Below are 16,635 nucleotides of genomic sequence, written 5' to 3' on the forward strand. Positions count from 1 at the left end.
AAATAAAGCAAATCTATATTTTAACATAGTAGATGTTTCTAAAAGGTGTAAAATCAAAATTTGATTGTTTATCTAGGAACCAAAAAGTATTCAGTTGGGACTGGGGGCTGTCTGGGAGTTATATGTGTTTGTAAGCACTGAAACTGATAAAGTTTAGTGAAACTTACACTTTACAAACAATTTGATTCAACTAGTTATAATTTTCAAAGAAAAAAGGAAATTATCATCATAAAATTCTAGGCAAGGAGTAGTTGCTAGTATCCAAATGTTGATGCAGCACTCCTTTTATCCCATTTTATCTTTGTAGAGTTTTTTATTATTATTTTGTAACAAATGAATAATTTCTCAATAAAAAAAAAATTACAGTCAGTTTCAGGTTGTGCTGCTCACTCAAACCAGATATCTAATTAGATGTAGTCAATGTTATGACTCATAAACTAATGAGATTCTTTGATTCTTTCAAAAAGGAATAGGGCTTATCTCACTTGAGAAACGTTTTCCCAACTTTGAACATTAGACCATAGTAATCATGTGATCAAAAGTAATTTATTTAAAGAGTCTATCCCATATGTATTGTATAAACATAACACATGATATCCTATTAGGAAATTGTGAGGTTTTATATAATACTGGGAAAATATTCAAAAAATCACTTACAGAATTGCTCTTTCATTAATTTCTTACATTCCAAACAAATAAAAACTGGCTTTTAATCCTTATCAAAGCTAACTTGTAGACATAGCAAAGCTCTTTCTCACAAGACTGAAAAAGTTACAATTCTCATGCCTATATACCAAAAATATAGTGGGGATAACATCAATATGCCATGGCTTCTTGGCATCACCAATTCCTGAAAACAGATTTTAGTTGAAATTTTAGTTCATATTTTCTATCATTAAAATTATAGGAAAAATTCCAGGAATGCATGAGGTTTTCTGTGTTTTTCTTTTTGGAGAAAAGCTTTCAGCTTTTAAAATTAAGCATCTAGAATACTAATGCATATCTCATAACCTGAATCTACTTCTTTACACTGATTTATTTTAATCTGCTCCTTTTTGTTACAGAATGTAAGCTCACCCCCAGAATGACTAATTTAGGCCCTGGTGTGCATCCATTCCTAGCACCTGCTGAACTCAGGTGTGTCGTAGACATCCTTTTGTGAAAATCCTTTGTTAGGATTTTTTCCCTTCTGAGAAGCTGAGGCCTCAGAAACAAAATGTAAACAATGGTTATCTGCTGCTGTGGAATGCATCAGGTGTATTTTTGATTGGCCCATCTTGGATGTTTATAATTAATGGCCAATCAAGGCCAAGCTATCTCGGACAGAGTCCGAGAGAGCTGCCTTTGTTATCATTCTTTTCTATTCTATTTTTAGCTAGCCTTCTGAGATGAACCATTTCCTTCTATTTCTTTTTAGTATAGTTATAATGTAACACTATATATATATATCATAAAATAATAAATCAAGCCTTCTGAATATGGAGTCAACATTCTCGTCTCTTCCCTCATCCAAGAGCTCCTGTGACCATGGTCACACAGGTGTAATCAGTGTGACTGGGTTTAAACACACCTTGTACTTGAAGGTGAGTGCCCCTGCCACCCAGCACAGGGCACTGACAAAGAGGAGAGGTGGAGTCAGCAGGCTGTCTACTAGGGTGCAGATCAGGACGGTAGCTCTTGCTCCTGGAAACACATATTCATTTTGCTTGACATTACCATTGGTGAAAAAATACACAAAACCAAATGCAGCATCATCCAGCTCCTCCCAATTAGAATAAAGTTTGTGGTGGCTCCTTTTGCTTCATGAAATTGGCACTCCCCATTGCCCAAAGGAGTGCCCAAAGGAGCACACTCTAATGTGCTGAAATGGCTCTGCCCCATAGAATCACAGAATTATTTGTGTTGGAAAAGACCTATAAGATCACCAATTCCAATTGCTAACCCAGCACTGCCAAGTCCAGCACTAAAACCCCATCCCTAAGCACAACATCTACACATCTTGTAAATAACTCCAGGGACAGTGACTCAGCCTGGGTAGCCTGTTACAATGCTCGACAACCATGCCAGAGGTTTGGCAACCAATAAAGATGAAGAAAATGTGTGGACAGCTCTGATCAAGTGAACAACAGATTTGTGGTGTCCCATTTTTCATGCTTGTAATGCCACCACGTCCCATCCCCATGAAAGACTGAAACAAACTGGGATATTTCAGAAGTTAATTTGTCATAATCCTTTCAGCCTACAGTTCTCTCCATTCTCTGCCTGCCCACTTTGCAGCAGACCAGGGCACTGGTGTTTAGTATTCCAGCATCATGGGATGGACAGGGAAGCGGGAAAACAGCTGCATTCCTGGGAGAGATTTCCCAGCATTTGGGGATTTCTCTTCCAAGTATTAGCTAAGTGTTCATTACTCCCTCTTTAGCTTTCTGCTGCAGGAGCAAGGCTAGTGCTAGGGGGAAAATTTATGAGTCCCTCTGCATAAAATTATTTCAATGTGCCCTGAGACTGGGCACAAAGTCTGGCTGGGGATGACCCAATCAGTGTTACACTGACTTGAGTCTCAAGATAATAAAAAAGCTAACAAAGAGGGCTAAAGACTCCAAAACTGACACGTCAGCTACAAACTTCTCTTTTTGGTAAGTCTCGAAATCAGTAATAGTCTAAATGCCTACTCTCTTCTCTTCTTTTAGCAATCTTTTATGCTTCTATACAACAAATACTCTTCCAAACCTCTTTTGGTATCACTGATTTTTTTTTAGGAATAATACCTATGAAGAATCTCACAAAGTATGTTAGCTGCAATCCGTACTTCCTAAGTGAAAACTTTTATGGCTTTGAACTCAGTAACAGAAGGTTCATGTGACAGCTCAGCTTGATTTGTAATTAATAAATCCACAGGTCACTCAGCAAGAGTTCCTACTGCAAAGGATTGTTCTTTCATATATTAGGACAGGACCTGACTCCAGCAAGGTTGAGGCTGGTGGCCAGCTAATTTGGGTAGCACATGATGCTGAGCATCTGCTCTGAAACAGATGCTAAAGCTTTCTAAAGCTAGACACTCTCCTCTGTCTAGAGGTCCTGCTAGATGGTGCAAATACAAACAGCAGGGGCATACTGGTCCTATTTATATCTATTCCACATATCTCAAGATCATAATTCCAACAAAATACTAAGGATCTCTATCAATATCATCCATATATGTGTTCCACTTTAGACAAGGGGTCTGATTTGTGGAATCCTGGTCACCACAATGGGACAGCTGACCACCCAGCAACTCTGAAAACAGGCCAAGAAGAATAAACATTGGTCAAGATGAATCCATCAGTCATGCATGTTCTAAGACTGTCTTCACCCAAAATAATCAAAAAACCTGAAAAGGCTGCAAGTCTGCTGACCACAGCTATTCAGCAGTATCTCTGTGAGCTTTGTGGCAAAAAATGCAGAAATCTTCAGGCAGCTTGTCTACTAAATCTTCATTTTGGCATGAAATTTGTTTACAAGATAGAGATAATACCCTTCAGTAATTTTGTTCTGAATAACTTCTAACTTACTCTGCTGAAATTTTAATCTTAAGCTATGATAATGTCTCAAAATCTAGTTAGAAAATATAACTAAATGGGCAGCATAATAGGGACAAATCTTATTCAAACTAATTCACACTGAGACATCAAAAATGAAAATAATTTTACTATGGTTTTTAGTAAATATTGTATCAATTCAGTCTAAAGACAAAGAGCTTAGTGTGTAGATAGATAAATAGATAGACAGATAAATAAATGTAAGTCCTAGGGATAAAAGAGACCCAAGGAAAGTATACACACACACTTTTAAACCTTGAGTATTGAGATGCTATTTTTAATGTTATATTTTGCCTACTTTTCCCATAAATGTTTTCAGTTGATCTTAAATGACCTGCCAGAACAGGGGCCAACTATCAATTCTGTGTTGCAGACATCTAAAAAAATGAACTGAAAAGACCATAGTTACTTCACATACACTAATTAGCTACCACAAGCGAAGAATTCTGAGTCACTACAAACAGAAGCCAGTTTTGGACTTGGAGGTGAAAGTGCACATACTACAAAGCTCAAAAGTGTCAGGGAGTTATATTAACATCTGACACTCAATTGAAATAGATTACGTCTGGTGTTGAGGAATAGAAGAAATCATTGCCCTCTGGTGGCCAAAATGGCATTTTTAAAGCATCAGAACTTAAGCAGAGTATATACGGACAATAATCCACTATCCCAGACATACAATGAAAAATCTTAAAGGATGCTAATTTTATTGATATTGATATAAATGGAGTATAGTGTGGTCCTTTATTTCATAGTTTCAGCATAGAGGCTCTTATCAAACCCTTAATCTAGATGCAGCTTTTCTCCCGTTACCAGAGTTTTCTCTAGTTCAAATTCAACTTGTATGAACACACACCTGTGAAATGTACTACTTTTCTTAATTCAGTGTCAGGAGTGAAGTTCATTTTCAGCACCTAATCACCTCTATCAACAGCAGTTTAAACATAGCATTTAAACACAGCAATGCATTATTATAGCTGTGTCTGAGAATCCTTTTTTTTCTAGACAGCCCTACAGATGGATTTGAGGTACAAACTCAAGAAACACAGCCAATCTAACAGTGGTCCTTGTACTGGGAACAACCACGCAGGCTTCCTGCTGTCCTCACACAGGCAAGGGCCAAATACTTTGCTGGTGCTGGGACGCTGGGGTGAGAAGAAGGAATTGTTTTGCTACAGGAAGAGAGAAATGCAAGTCCTTCACTCTGCTGAGGGCATGTGCACACTCTGTCCATGTGCCATATGAGTGGGTTCAGAAAGGACACTGCCTTCTGTTGCACAGAGAGCCCACAGGCACGCTCTGCCTTTGTGTCAGCAAAGACTGGTACAAACAAGTGTTAGCACAGCACACTGCTGACCACCATCTCATATACCAGAAGGCTTCAACCAATCTTCAATATGAGCACTGTGATCTTCACCAAGCATCTGTTGACGTCCTGGTTCCTCACCATTTGACAGACACTTCAGCAAGAGAGACCCTTTAGGTTGGCTCCTTGTTAAAAGTCACAACTGTTCTGTAGACACAGCAAAGGAGAGGAATGATCTGAACCTCTCACTTCTCTCACAGCCCACCTGAACAGGTCCCATGGCAGCTGAGTGCATCTCTGGGTGTCAGTCCAGAAAGTGGGGCTACCACCCACCCTTTTATACCTCCAACTGTTCCAAGCACCACTCCTGCACCTAGAAAACTTCCAGGGAATCTGTGTCCAAGAGTGAGTTTAGCAACATACATTCATTTTATCCATGGGAAATTTTAAAGACTCCTGCTTAGAGGCTGGTTTAGCCTACCAATTTACTTGGGAATTAATACTTTCATTACTTTTTCTCTTAACTTCATTCTATCACTGTAATTATAATTTTTTATCACTATTTTAGCAAAGAATATAAATGGCAGCTGAGCAAAACCATTTTATAAGAAGGGGGGATAAAAGAAAAAAAAAATGAGAATCCTAGCCATAACAGAGCAAATACAGATAATGGATCATCTAGGAAGCTGCCTATGTTAGAAAGGAGTCAAATTAAGCAAGACAGAGTAAAGGTAATGGTCTTTCCAATCCATTGGGTGGCTTTATTGAATTCTTAAAGGAGATAGAATTCAGGATGAGAACACCTTCCAAAAGGAAGGGTAAGATCTTTATTCTCCAGTCTTAAGGCTTATTCACATAAGCAGTTACTTATTGATGTCAAAGACGCTTTTTGTGTTGCACAACTGACTTCTGTGCTCACACCACTGGTAAGCTTAAGCTGTTCTTACTACCTATTGAAATTTGGTTTTATTAACTAAACCATTCTTGTACCAAAACCTGTCCATTTTATCTAAGCCCCAGTACCAAAGAATTAAACTTCATATGCTGCACCAATTAGAGCTGTGAGGTATCAGCCTGTGGTTTGTGTTTTGTCTAAAATATGTTCTAAAATGTGACATATTTAAATTAAATTGCGATTTCTGTGAATGTAATTACCTTTTGAAAGAACACTTACAAAGGCTAACAACAAGCACAGAATAACAGAATCAGATAAAAATTATTAATATTATATTGCCTACAACAAATGAATAATCTTTTTTCCAAGTATATCCTGAAATATAACAATTGTCATCTCATACTATTCATTTCATTAGAGAATGATAAGCTTATTGCACTTTGGAAAGCACTTTTTAATTTTACAGCTAAACAACTTAAATGGTTTTCTTCTGTTATTCTCAGCAATCAAATATGCTTTAGTCTGGCTATGCCAACAAAGTCCTAAGTGCAAGCAACGTTCCTATTGATTGCAGTGCATAAAAATAGTAATCAAGCACTTTAGGATGGAATCCAGTATCTGGGGTTTCTGCAATATTGACATTGGAGTAGATGTTATGGAATGGCTGTGAAACCACTAGCATTTTTTTTTGGAGAATTTTGCTCAGAAATGGCTTATAGAGTTTTGTTCAGACATGCCATAATCATATACAGCTGATGGAAAAGTAAAAGGCAGCTGTGAGGAGCGAATTCTCAAAGCCTGTTCCTGTAAACAACAAAATTCTCAGGCATGTTTATGTAAACAGCAGAAGTTCTCAGGTTGTTTTTTGATAACAAGTAAATATCTTGTCCTTGGATAAGTCATGGGAAAGCAAAAGTGACAAACATGGAGGCCTTGAGAACCATTCATAACAAGATGGGAAAAAACAAGTCTTGGTCACAATAACAAACCAAAGGTATTGAAAACAAAAGGAGGGGTTGATGTTTAATCTGTAACCAATGATGAGCTCGGGTTTTGCAATATGTATGAACTTAATTAACACTGTTATAAAATGTGCATGGTGAATGAATAAATCGGAGTTTGATGCTGATCAGAGGATGGGTCGTCTCCCTTCACTTTCTACACATTTTTATAAACATCAATGCATTTTTTAAAATTGAAATTATTTCCCCTAATTGTCATGAAATTAAGAAGTGAATGAACAACTATTTTAAATTTAAGGGGGTCATGCTAAAACATAAGCATGTATCTTCCAAAAATGGAAGCAGCATCTCTTTTTAAATGTTACTCACAGCAGATACACACGGAGATCATTTTTGGAGGCAGAATATTTTATCTTTGTTCCCAAATACAGTCAATTTCTAAATATAAATACACCTATTTTTGAAATATTTTCTGCAAGCTTATAAGTAATTGCAAAAATCTCCCCTTTTTTGTGGTCTGATCTTGTATGGGCATGTTTCTTATAGTAAATATTAACAGCAGCTTAAAATACCTATAGAATTATGACTGTGATCCCATTCACATCATGTAAGTTTGGCTCTGGGACTTTCTTTCCAAAGTAGTGTTAATTCTTTGCCTCATGGTGAAAAAGAGTGCCTTCTGCTTTAAAACCGTGGGAGATGCTTGTGCTAGGGAAGACTCAGCAGAACAGAACTGCACACATCAGCAGGACGCTGAGCATTTCATCAGGAAAATCTCCTAGGGAAACAAGAATTTCATCTGGAGCAGCGAAGGCAGGATGGGGCTTTAACGAGGGGCTGTGTGCCGGTGTGGCTGTGCGGGGCCGTGGCTGCAGGGTGTGCGGGTGGCACAGCAGAGCCCTGGCAGCTGCACCGGCTTCCCGAGTTTATCTCAGGTAACATTCTCTTTCTGAGCATATTGCAGCAAAGGCGGGCTTTAGCAGGTTCATCAGGCCAGACGGTTCGCCCCTCGGTTTAAATGGATTTTCTTAAATACTGTACATCACAAGCAGGTGCTGTTACACCCAAAGATATTTTGTTTTGTTCTAAATATAACTCATAAGGACTCCAAAGGAGTTCTCATGAGATTGTTCTAAAACTTCAAAAGATGAGCCAATTTTCCGAGCAGTCTGGCACCTTTTAACTGGCAACGCTCCTCCTGCAGCAGTGCTGAGTCCACTGCACACCATGTGGATGTGGATACTCTGGTTACATCACCCACACACTCTCACAAGGAGCTGTTGCGTTACTTAGCGTAGCAGAGGTTAGCTGAGGTCCCTGGTTTAGGTTATCTACTTAGAGATGGCATCACTTCTCTTTACCTTTCCAAGTTCCCTCACAGGCACCTCAAAATGAGCCACTTTATTTAGCTGGACAGAAGTCTCAGTTGAAGACAATCCAGCTGCTTGCAGATGGTTTGTCTACGATGGCAATGCCATAGAAACACAAGACACAACATTTGATTTGAAAAGTTTATGAAGAAAATACTCTGAGGGGACAATAGAGTGAGATTTTAGAATCCAAGGCTCAAATGTGATCTGGGTATTTCTTTAAAAGTATCACTGATTATGAGCCTAAAGCCATGAAACTGCTGGGTATGACTCCTCAAACAATTGAGAGTTAGGATTTCTTCCCTCTCACGCTGGAATTTTTTGTGATCAATAGAAAGGTTTCTATTCACATTTTCCTTCAGCTTTTTTTTCATTATATACAGTCTACAGCCACTCTGATTAGGAAACTTAAAAAGCTTAGACATTAGCTGCTTAAGAATTAACTTCTTAAGATTTAACTTCTTAAGACCATATAAATTTAGATCCTCTCTGCTGTGACATTCGTCCAAGAATTCAAGCAAACGCATTTCCATTAAAAAAAAAGAAGAAATTAATGCAATTCATGTAATTATGCATCTGCGAATACTCAGCACTGTACTGCCTAATTTCTTTCTTTAATCTCAAGAATATAATACATATTTATTTCCAATAAAAGCTTTACTAGCAAGGTGTACAACCTCAGAGCAAAGCTGATCAACTCTAAGAGTCTTCCAGACTTCATGCTTCAACCACAGCTCTGTTTGCTGGGTCGTTATACCAAAAGAAGTGCAGGGCCAACAGTTCCTTTCTCGCACATCACCACCCACAATTGTTTTCCCTGATCTACTACAGACAGGTATATATCTTCTGTGAGAAATAGACATAGCTCTTCCAGGAGACTGACAATGAGCAAATATCAGGTGCAGTTTAAAACTTAAAAATTGCAAATAAATTAGCCCATGTCATGCTGTCTTCAGATACTGAAACATTTTAAAAGAAAATTTGAGTTCGTTGAAACACTGAAATTTTAGCTCACTGCCAAATTTTTGGATGCATTTTTATTTCTTAAAATTGATTCACAATTGATCACTTCTGGATCTAGTGCTTTCAGACAATTCTTATGTCCAGGTTGAGAAGTACATGCCTGAATATGATGGAATTTAAGCATTGTAAACACTGAGACAGGTCCCTAAACTGAACAAAAGAAGCAGGATAGAATAAGAGGGCCTAATTCTGTCCTCAGGATTGCCTGGACAATCCTCTGCTACTTCAAGAGCTGTGTTATGCTGAACTATAAGACTTGGATAAATTAAAAGCAAAAAGAGCTATTATCTGTTATAAGCAGATCATATATCAATACAAGTATTGCTATTACTGTCTATCTAGTCCATCCATCTGCCAGGACAGGATTATCTCTTAAAAGGGCATTTTCTGCCACTTTGCTCAGTCCAGGTTAGATATCACGTGAGATATGACATATTCCTTCCTCAGAAGGCCAGCTGGTCTCAGAAAATATTGCAGACATAGAAAAGATAGTCAAGGTCAATGGTTATTTACTTTATTTCATTTAACTACTTGTTATAAACTTTAAAACCACGCTAAATCATTCTGAATTACTTTTCTGCAAATATATAGTTCATGGAATCTTATCTTCCCTGTTGATAAAGAAAAGGGGCCAAAATCCCACCACATCACATGGATTCAGTCACAGGTTTTCTGGGAATTACTGCTGCATCCAACCAATTTCAATCTAGCCTGTGATGACTGACTTTTTTGCCACACATTATTAAGGCCTATAAACTCTTGTAAAATTTAAATTCAAGTTGATCCGCCTTCTGTTTCTTTGATTTCTCCTGTTTCCTAACTGGGGCTTCCGTGTGGGCAAGTATCTTGTGAAGACAGCATGCCTGGAAAGGCTGCCAGCCACGCTGCTGAAACAGGACCAGAAAAGGAGACATCAGACTCCCCTGAGATATTTGATGCTCTTCAGTCTCATGTTGTACAGGCTGCTTTTGCTCTTTTCCAACACTGCAATCACTCATCAGATTTGCTTTCTGTTCCATCCTAGTGTCTTCAAGGATATTTAATCTTGTAATTATTTGGTTTTGCATCACAAAGAATACTAGAATATTTCCCTGAACTGGAATCCATTAAATTTTGGAAACTAGGGAAAGAAGACTAATTTTCCTCATTTCCATGCTTATTATCTGGAAATATTATCTCTGGCCTTCTGCTAGACAATTAACCCTAATTTATTATGTATAATTATAAACCCTAATTTATTATGTATAATTATAAAAAATATATGTATTATATGTATTTCTATAGTTTATTAGTTTTCAGATACATTAGTGCTTAATTTAAAACTATTTTATATATTTATTATCACTTATTATATTGTTGTTGTTTTTATTACTATTTACCTATATTTAGAACTCATAGTATAGTATGACTATAAAAGTCTCTTCGAATAAGCATGAAAATCAGGATTTCACGAGACATTGTAAAAAAGCTTACTAATACCTAACTTCATTGTATCAGGCTGTAGTTCTGCCAAAATCAACAATTGCCTTTGTGAAGCTGTCATTACAAGATCTCTTAAACTTTACAGACCATTAAATAGTTTTTTAGGCATTTAAGCTGGTAATTTCAGATCTGCTGTGCAGTAGAGATACAACAGTGTTCACTGAGAGGCTCAGTAGGAATGAGATAGAAAGTGTCTCCCTTTTGGGAGTGCATATGGATTTCCCAGCAGTTTTCTAAAAGCTGGGAACAAGAACCCTGTCTGTATATGGTTCTATCTGACCTCATCACACATATAATTTCTTTCACTCAGAGACACCCACAAATTCCTTCCTTTTGCTCCCCAAGAGTCAAGCAGTTACATGACACAGAGGGTGCTCAAGCACCATCCAAAGTCTGGACGCTATTATGCCAGTTCCTCTTACTTAAAAGCCTTTTTGCAGCTTTTGGAATAAACATAACAAGGCTAAGGATAGATTTGTCCTGGCATACAGGACATCATCTACATGGTAGAAACCACAGCAAGTCCTGTGGCACAATTTTGGCTTCATCCAACAGGTACCAGCTCAACCTGAGAGCAACCTGGGCCAGTTATTTGCCATCCAGGGCACCATGCTTTGCAGTACAGGCGTCAGCTACTGGCACAGAGGACAAAGATAACAATAGAAAGGTTAAAAACAGAGACAAAATAGTCCAAACCAATTTTGTACATATTTTACAAGGAACAAGATCATCCAGTTTCATTCACCACCAGGATTTATGCTTAATCCTGATTTCCAGAGGTCTATGATATTATTTACTAGTTAAGCTGAACTAAGTGTTGACAGATCTGACCTACTTAAAGTAGGGATGGCTGAGATTTATGGAATTTCCTTATCTGTTTCTCAGCCAGGACAAAGACTCATGGTAATATTCTATGACCTTATAAGCTGCTATAAGGTGACATACCTCTGTTCTTCTTTCATCTCAGTGTTCAAATTTTCCAAGTAGTCATTGTTTGCTTCATTTTCTTCTCAGTCACTGTATAACTGCCGTACTACTTTAGTTCTTTAAATCTTTCCTAACAATGACTTCTCCAGACCACAATAATTTCTGTTGTTCACCTTAGCAATGTTGTTCTAATTTGTTCACACAGTAAGAAAAATATAGGTGAAAGATCATACAAATTTTGACATAAACTGCTGTCTCTATCCTCCGTGTTGTGATCCTTTCATGAGAGCACAATGAAATCACCCTGTTCTTTTCTATAGCTTTATCACACAGCACACTTCATCTGGTTGCTGCCCTTACTGGATAGTAGTTGCTACTGTCACTCATCCCTTTTTTTTTTCTGGGCAATGCCTTTTCTTTTCCTGAGTCTCTGGTGCCATCCTTGTTGCTGCTGGTCTTTTTAAGTGGTCAGACATTTAGAGAGTCTCAGTGATTAAGCATCATCTGTAATGATTGATTTGTCTCTGCATTTTCCAAGTATTCCCAAATCTGTTTTTTTATCAGTCGCTGTTGTTACATGATCTCAAGTCTTCTAATTGCCAAGCCTTCCCTTTCTTTCCATTTCTTGCTAAAGGCAATATTAGGAAAGGACTTCAATCCTCTGAGTCCTTTTAGGTCACGTTTAATTTTATACGTATCTTATTTATTTTTTAGCTCCCTTTATCTCTAATCTATTTTTCAAGTTATCTTAGTTTCTTCTGTAAAACCTTGTATAACTCTGAGTCATTTCTGAGAGTCAAACTGCATAGTTACCCCTTCCAATTCTCTACTTTTTCCACTTCAGATCATTTTTTAGGATCTCACAGATTTGAAAATTGGAAGCAATTATGCTATTTGGAAGGAATACATTTCTTGCTCTACTTTTCATGTGTGAAGGCTCACCTGCTTATCTTTCAATGCCATCCTCAGCTCAAAAGCATTCCCTTCTCCAGCTTGGCAACCACTACTCCATATAATACTCTCTCTTTATTTCACCTTTTACTTATTGTTTCTTAGTACTGTCTGTCTCCAGTCTGGGCTTTTGTGCTACAGCAATCACAGACATGTTGGCAAGGGTGAAGGTAATAATGATGCTAATGCAATTTAATATAGCTCCAAAGTAGATGTCAGGGATTTACAGGAATTTAGTAACACATACTATTACCCCTGTCTTATTTGTGCAATATCTTAAGTCAAAGAACACTTGCCTGCAATCTACCTTTCTCTTTGTCTTTGTATTGGCGTTTCCCAGAAAACATGATTGTCAAAAGAAGCAAAAAAGGTTTAAAAACAACTTCATTTGTGATAGCAGCAGACCAGGCACATCAACATTAGAAAATGCAGTAACTTTTCAAACTGCATGGAGTAATGCAGGTGCAAACCAGTCAATTGGCTACCATGGAAGGCTTAAGGTTATCAAGTGATCTTTCAGGGGAAAGGATCTCCTAGGTTAGGAAGAATTTTTCATTTGATTAGGGAGAAAAGCATAACAGAAATATAACCAGAGAAGAACCAGACATTGCGTAAAGCAGAGCTTGCAGAGTTCCATTGTGCTTCTGTTTCAGAGACAAATTCCTTTGACAAGAAGAGGCCCAGACAGTTCAGTGAATAACATTTCTCGATGAAATGATAAACAAGTTACTGTAATAACCTCACAGTGTCTCTGAATGCTGTAGGATATTAAATCTGCTTTTCTGCTTTTGCAGAGATAAAATCTATTTTCAAAAGGGTACCCTTTAAGGAAAAAAATTTTACTCGTGTCAAAGACAGCAGTAACTTTAATTTCTAAGCTATGTCATTTGACACTGTGACACTTCTCCCATTGAAATTTCATCATCATCATAATTATATTATTATTATTATTATCATTATCATTATCATCATCATTCAGGAGGAAACCAAAAATTATCCTCTGTTTTCTAAGATATGTGGATTTGAATTTGTTCCCTCTTCTTTACTGCTACACCAATGTCACCATTTTCATCTTCTCTCACGCCTCTCCAAGTTTGAAGCTACCTCACCCAGAAAATAGAGACCATATCCTTCAGCAGGATCCTGTGATATTCACTCATCTGCCCGCTGCCACCCAGAAAGGGAATGATAACAGTCCTGAACACATGTTCTAGCCAAAATCCCTATTAGTACCCCTTCCTCTAAAAAAGGGCAGCATCTTTGCTTTGTACCTTTCCCAAAGCCTTAATGTGAACTATAAGGCTGAGAGAAGACGAAAGCAAAAACTTTCAAACTCCTTTCACATGTTTGGCTACCTGAGGCTTCCACACTACTTCCAGAGCTGCCCTTTAGCATAACCCCTGGTGAGATGACAGAGCATTCCCAGCCACACCAAATGCCCTTATAACATCAAGCCACAAGTTCATACTAATAGGACTGTTACTGGACAGTGAAAACAGAAAGGCACCTGAGGTAAGGAAAAAATGGGTTTGCTTATTAAAAGTGTGCGACTCCAAACCTTCCCCACTGATAGTAACCCATGAACTGCACTATTGCTCAAATGCCACACTTAAAAATTTGTCTCAAGAGCACAGAAACCATCTGTTCAGAAGTACTCACAAGTAAATGACCACCACTGTTTTTAAGTCTGGGCAGAGAGTTTTCAAGTAGTCTGTCTCACTCCCTGCCTGTGGCAGTCTGACTTCCTTGCTTAGATTTGCAATAGCTTTGACCAAATTTGAATTGTAGGTCAAATGCCTGCAATTGGTGATTTCTGAATTTTTCTAATGCTTTCTGTTAAAATCTTTTGACAGCTCAGCCCAAGCAGTTATTATCAGATAATGAAGCACTCACCACCAGATAATAAAGCACTCTGGACAAAAAATACCTGGATTAATTTTTTGCAGGTACTTAGCAGGTCAGGTAGTCTATCAGATTGGGTAATTCATAAGTTAATTTTACTTTAATGGACCTGCTTTAAGTGTGCACAGCCAAGGTCAGCACATGAAGATAAATTTCTTATGTTCATGGAAGAAGAAAATATTTTTGGAACTTAACTTTTCCCCCAAGACAACTGAAGCTAAAATTCCTCTCTATTAACTAATATGGGAATATTTGAAAGGACATGAGGATATCCTTTTCCCATCTTGCCATGATGCCCAAGGGGCTATTTCAATATATTGTAAGGAAAGCACACATGTATTAGCTGACAAAGTACAAAGTTAATTTTACTTGGAGTGTGACTCCAGTAATCACTTGGTCTAACACTCTGGATACCAACTCTCATAAATTCCAGCTTCACACCAAACACAAATCACCCACAAAAGATGTGCAGTTCCTCTTATGGTAGCATATTGGGACAAACCAGAGGTCTTTCTTTGGCAGTGGTCAGTAACAAATACTTCACGAAAATGCAAGATAATCAGCACATCTTCTGACTTTGCATCTCAACAGATCATCTCAGACTAAGCTATTCTGGGGAATAAATGGGTTTTATACCAAGGAGACATATACTGCATTTTGCTTCACCTCCCTTAATGACTTTAAACACCACTTTGGAGGACAGGATGCAGCCAAAAAAAGAAATTAACAATTAACACTTTGCCTTCTTGAGAAAAAAAATCCTTACAGAGAACAAAATTCACACAAGGAAAATCACTACCAAAGCTCTACCTAATTGTGCAATTAATGTTTCCTTTCATAAAGCCCTGATCTGTTCTTCTTATATATATAGCTCAGGACATTATTTATTTGGAATACCATAATTGTACTACCTTCATCACGGAGTGGACATTTACTTGTTTCAATAGAATTACTGTAACCAGTAAGTTAATGTAAGCTCATAACAGAGATGCCATCATTACACAGATTTATGAGAAGAGCACTAAACATAAAATTGAGGTAATTGCCTGTGTGCTGCCAGGCTATTTTGCCAGTTAATATAAATAATATCATTCTCAGCATGAGCCACCAGAAGGACATCATCCTCAAAACTAATTCCTCACCTGCCGCTGTCAGAAATTTTCACTATAAACTTGATGAAGAATGTGTTGCTCAGTGCTACTGAAAAACATATATTATCAGGGAAAGGTGGTTACCTCAAGTACCCCAAACAATCTGTTGTTTTGTTATGTTATCACATAAAATTGATTTAATGCTGCAATTTTCCATTTCTCTCTGGACCACAGACTGCTAATTTATTAGTCATGTACATTGAAATTTCTCTTTTCCATTCATGTATAAATTTCCATGAGCAAACTAAACAGACAGTACTTGTTTGGCTCATTTTTAAAACTTAAAAAAATAAATCACATGTGAGGTTCTGCTACTCAAGCTATTCAAATGGGTCCTATGAAGCAAGCAAACATTAAAATCCATACAGATCAGAGATAGGAAAGGTTGGTACAGGGATAATAAAGATTTATGTGTTTCCTTGGCTTGTGAGAAAAGTTAAACAGTGGTTTGTGCTTTCATAGTAAACAGTGCAAGAGTGAATTTGAATGGATACTCCAGTATGTGTTTTATTTTTTTCTTCAAATTTAATTCCTAGATTCTTTACTTTTTTGAACTGAAAAGGAAAAAAAAATGAACTGCATGTCTGAAACAACAGGTCTGGAAATTTTTGATTGTCAAGATGTGCACAAGAGCAAAGGCAAGTCCCCCAGAACCCAAGAATGCTTGTCTGTAACCTATCTCCTCTTTACCTAATAGCCTCAATGTTTATTACCATGAAGGGTAAACATTGTTTTAGCTGAACAAAAGAGATTTAAAAGCTATCATACACCAGTGCCTCTGAGTCCTCTGAAACACAGGATGATGTTCTGAGCACAATCACTGGATCACTGTCATGCTCTTGGTCGCAGTGAGACCCAAACTGTGGCACATTCAGAATAATTCAGGACTCATGTCATGGACTTCTTAAAAGTATTCCTGAGGCATTCCAGAGGTGTAGCTGAGAAAGATCTCGAAGAGCCAAAAAAGCAATGAGCCTGGTGGCAAATTACACCATGCTCGATTGCTCTGCAGCCAATTCCAGACTGATGCAAAGTGCTTTAAAGCCCAACAGCTTTTAGGAGAGCAGCTAAAGAATAATGAGCAGGCC

At 37.7% G+C, this 16,635-nt stretch overlaps 1 protein-coding gene across 2 annotated transcripts in view; it reads right to left on the minus strand.

The window, feature by feature from the left end:
- GRM8 (glutamate metabotropic receptor 8) overlaps positions 1-16,635 on the minus strand; it is a 307,347-nt gene that overhangs the window by 272,720 nt on the left and 17,992 nt on the right. The window lies entirely within an intron of this gene.

The sequence above is a fragment of the Melospiza georgiana genome, chromosome 4 (genome assembly GCF_028018845.1).
Source record: "Melospiza georgiana isolate bMelGeo1 chromosome 4, bMelGeo1.pri, whole genome shotgun sequence".
Lineage (NCBI taxonomy): Eukaryota > Metazoa > Chordata > Aves > Passeriformes > Passerellidae > Melospiza > Melospiza georgiana.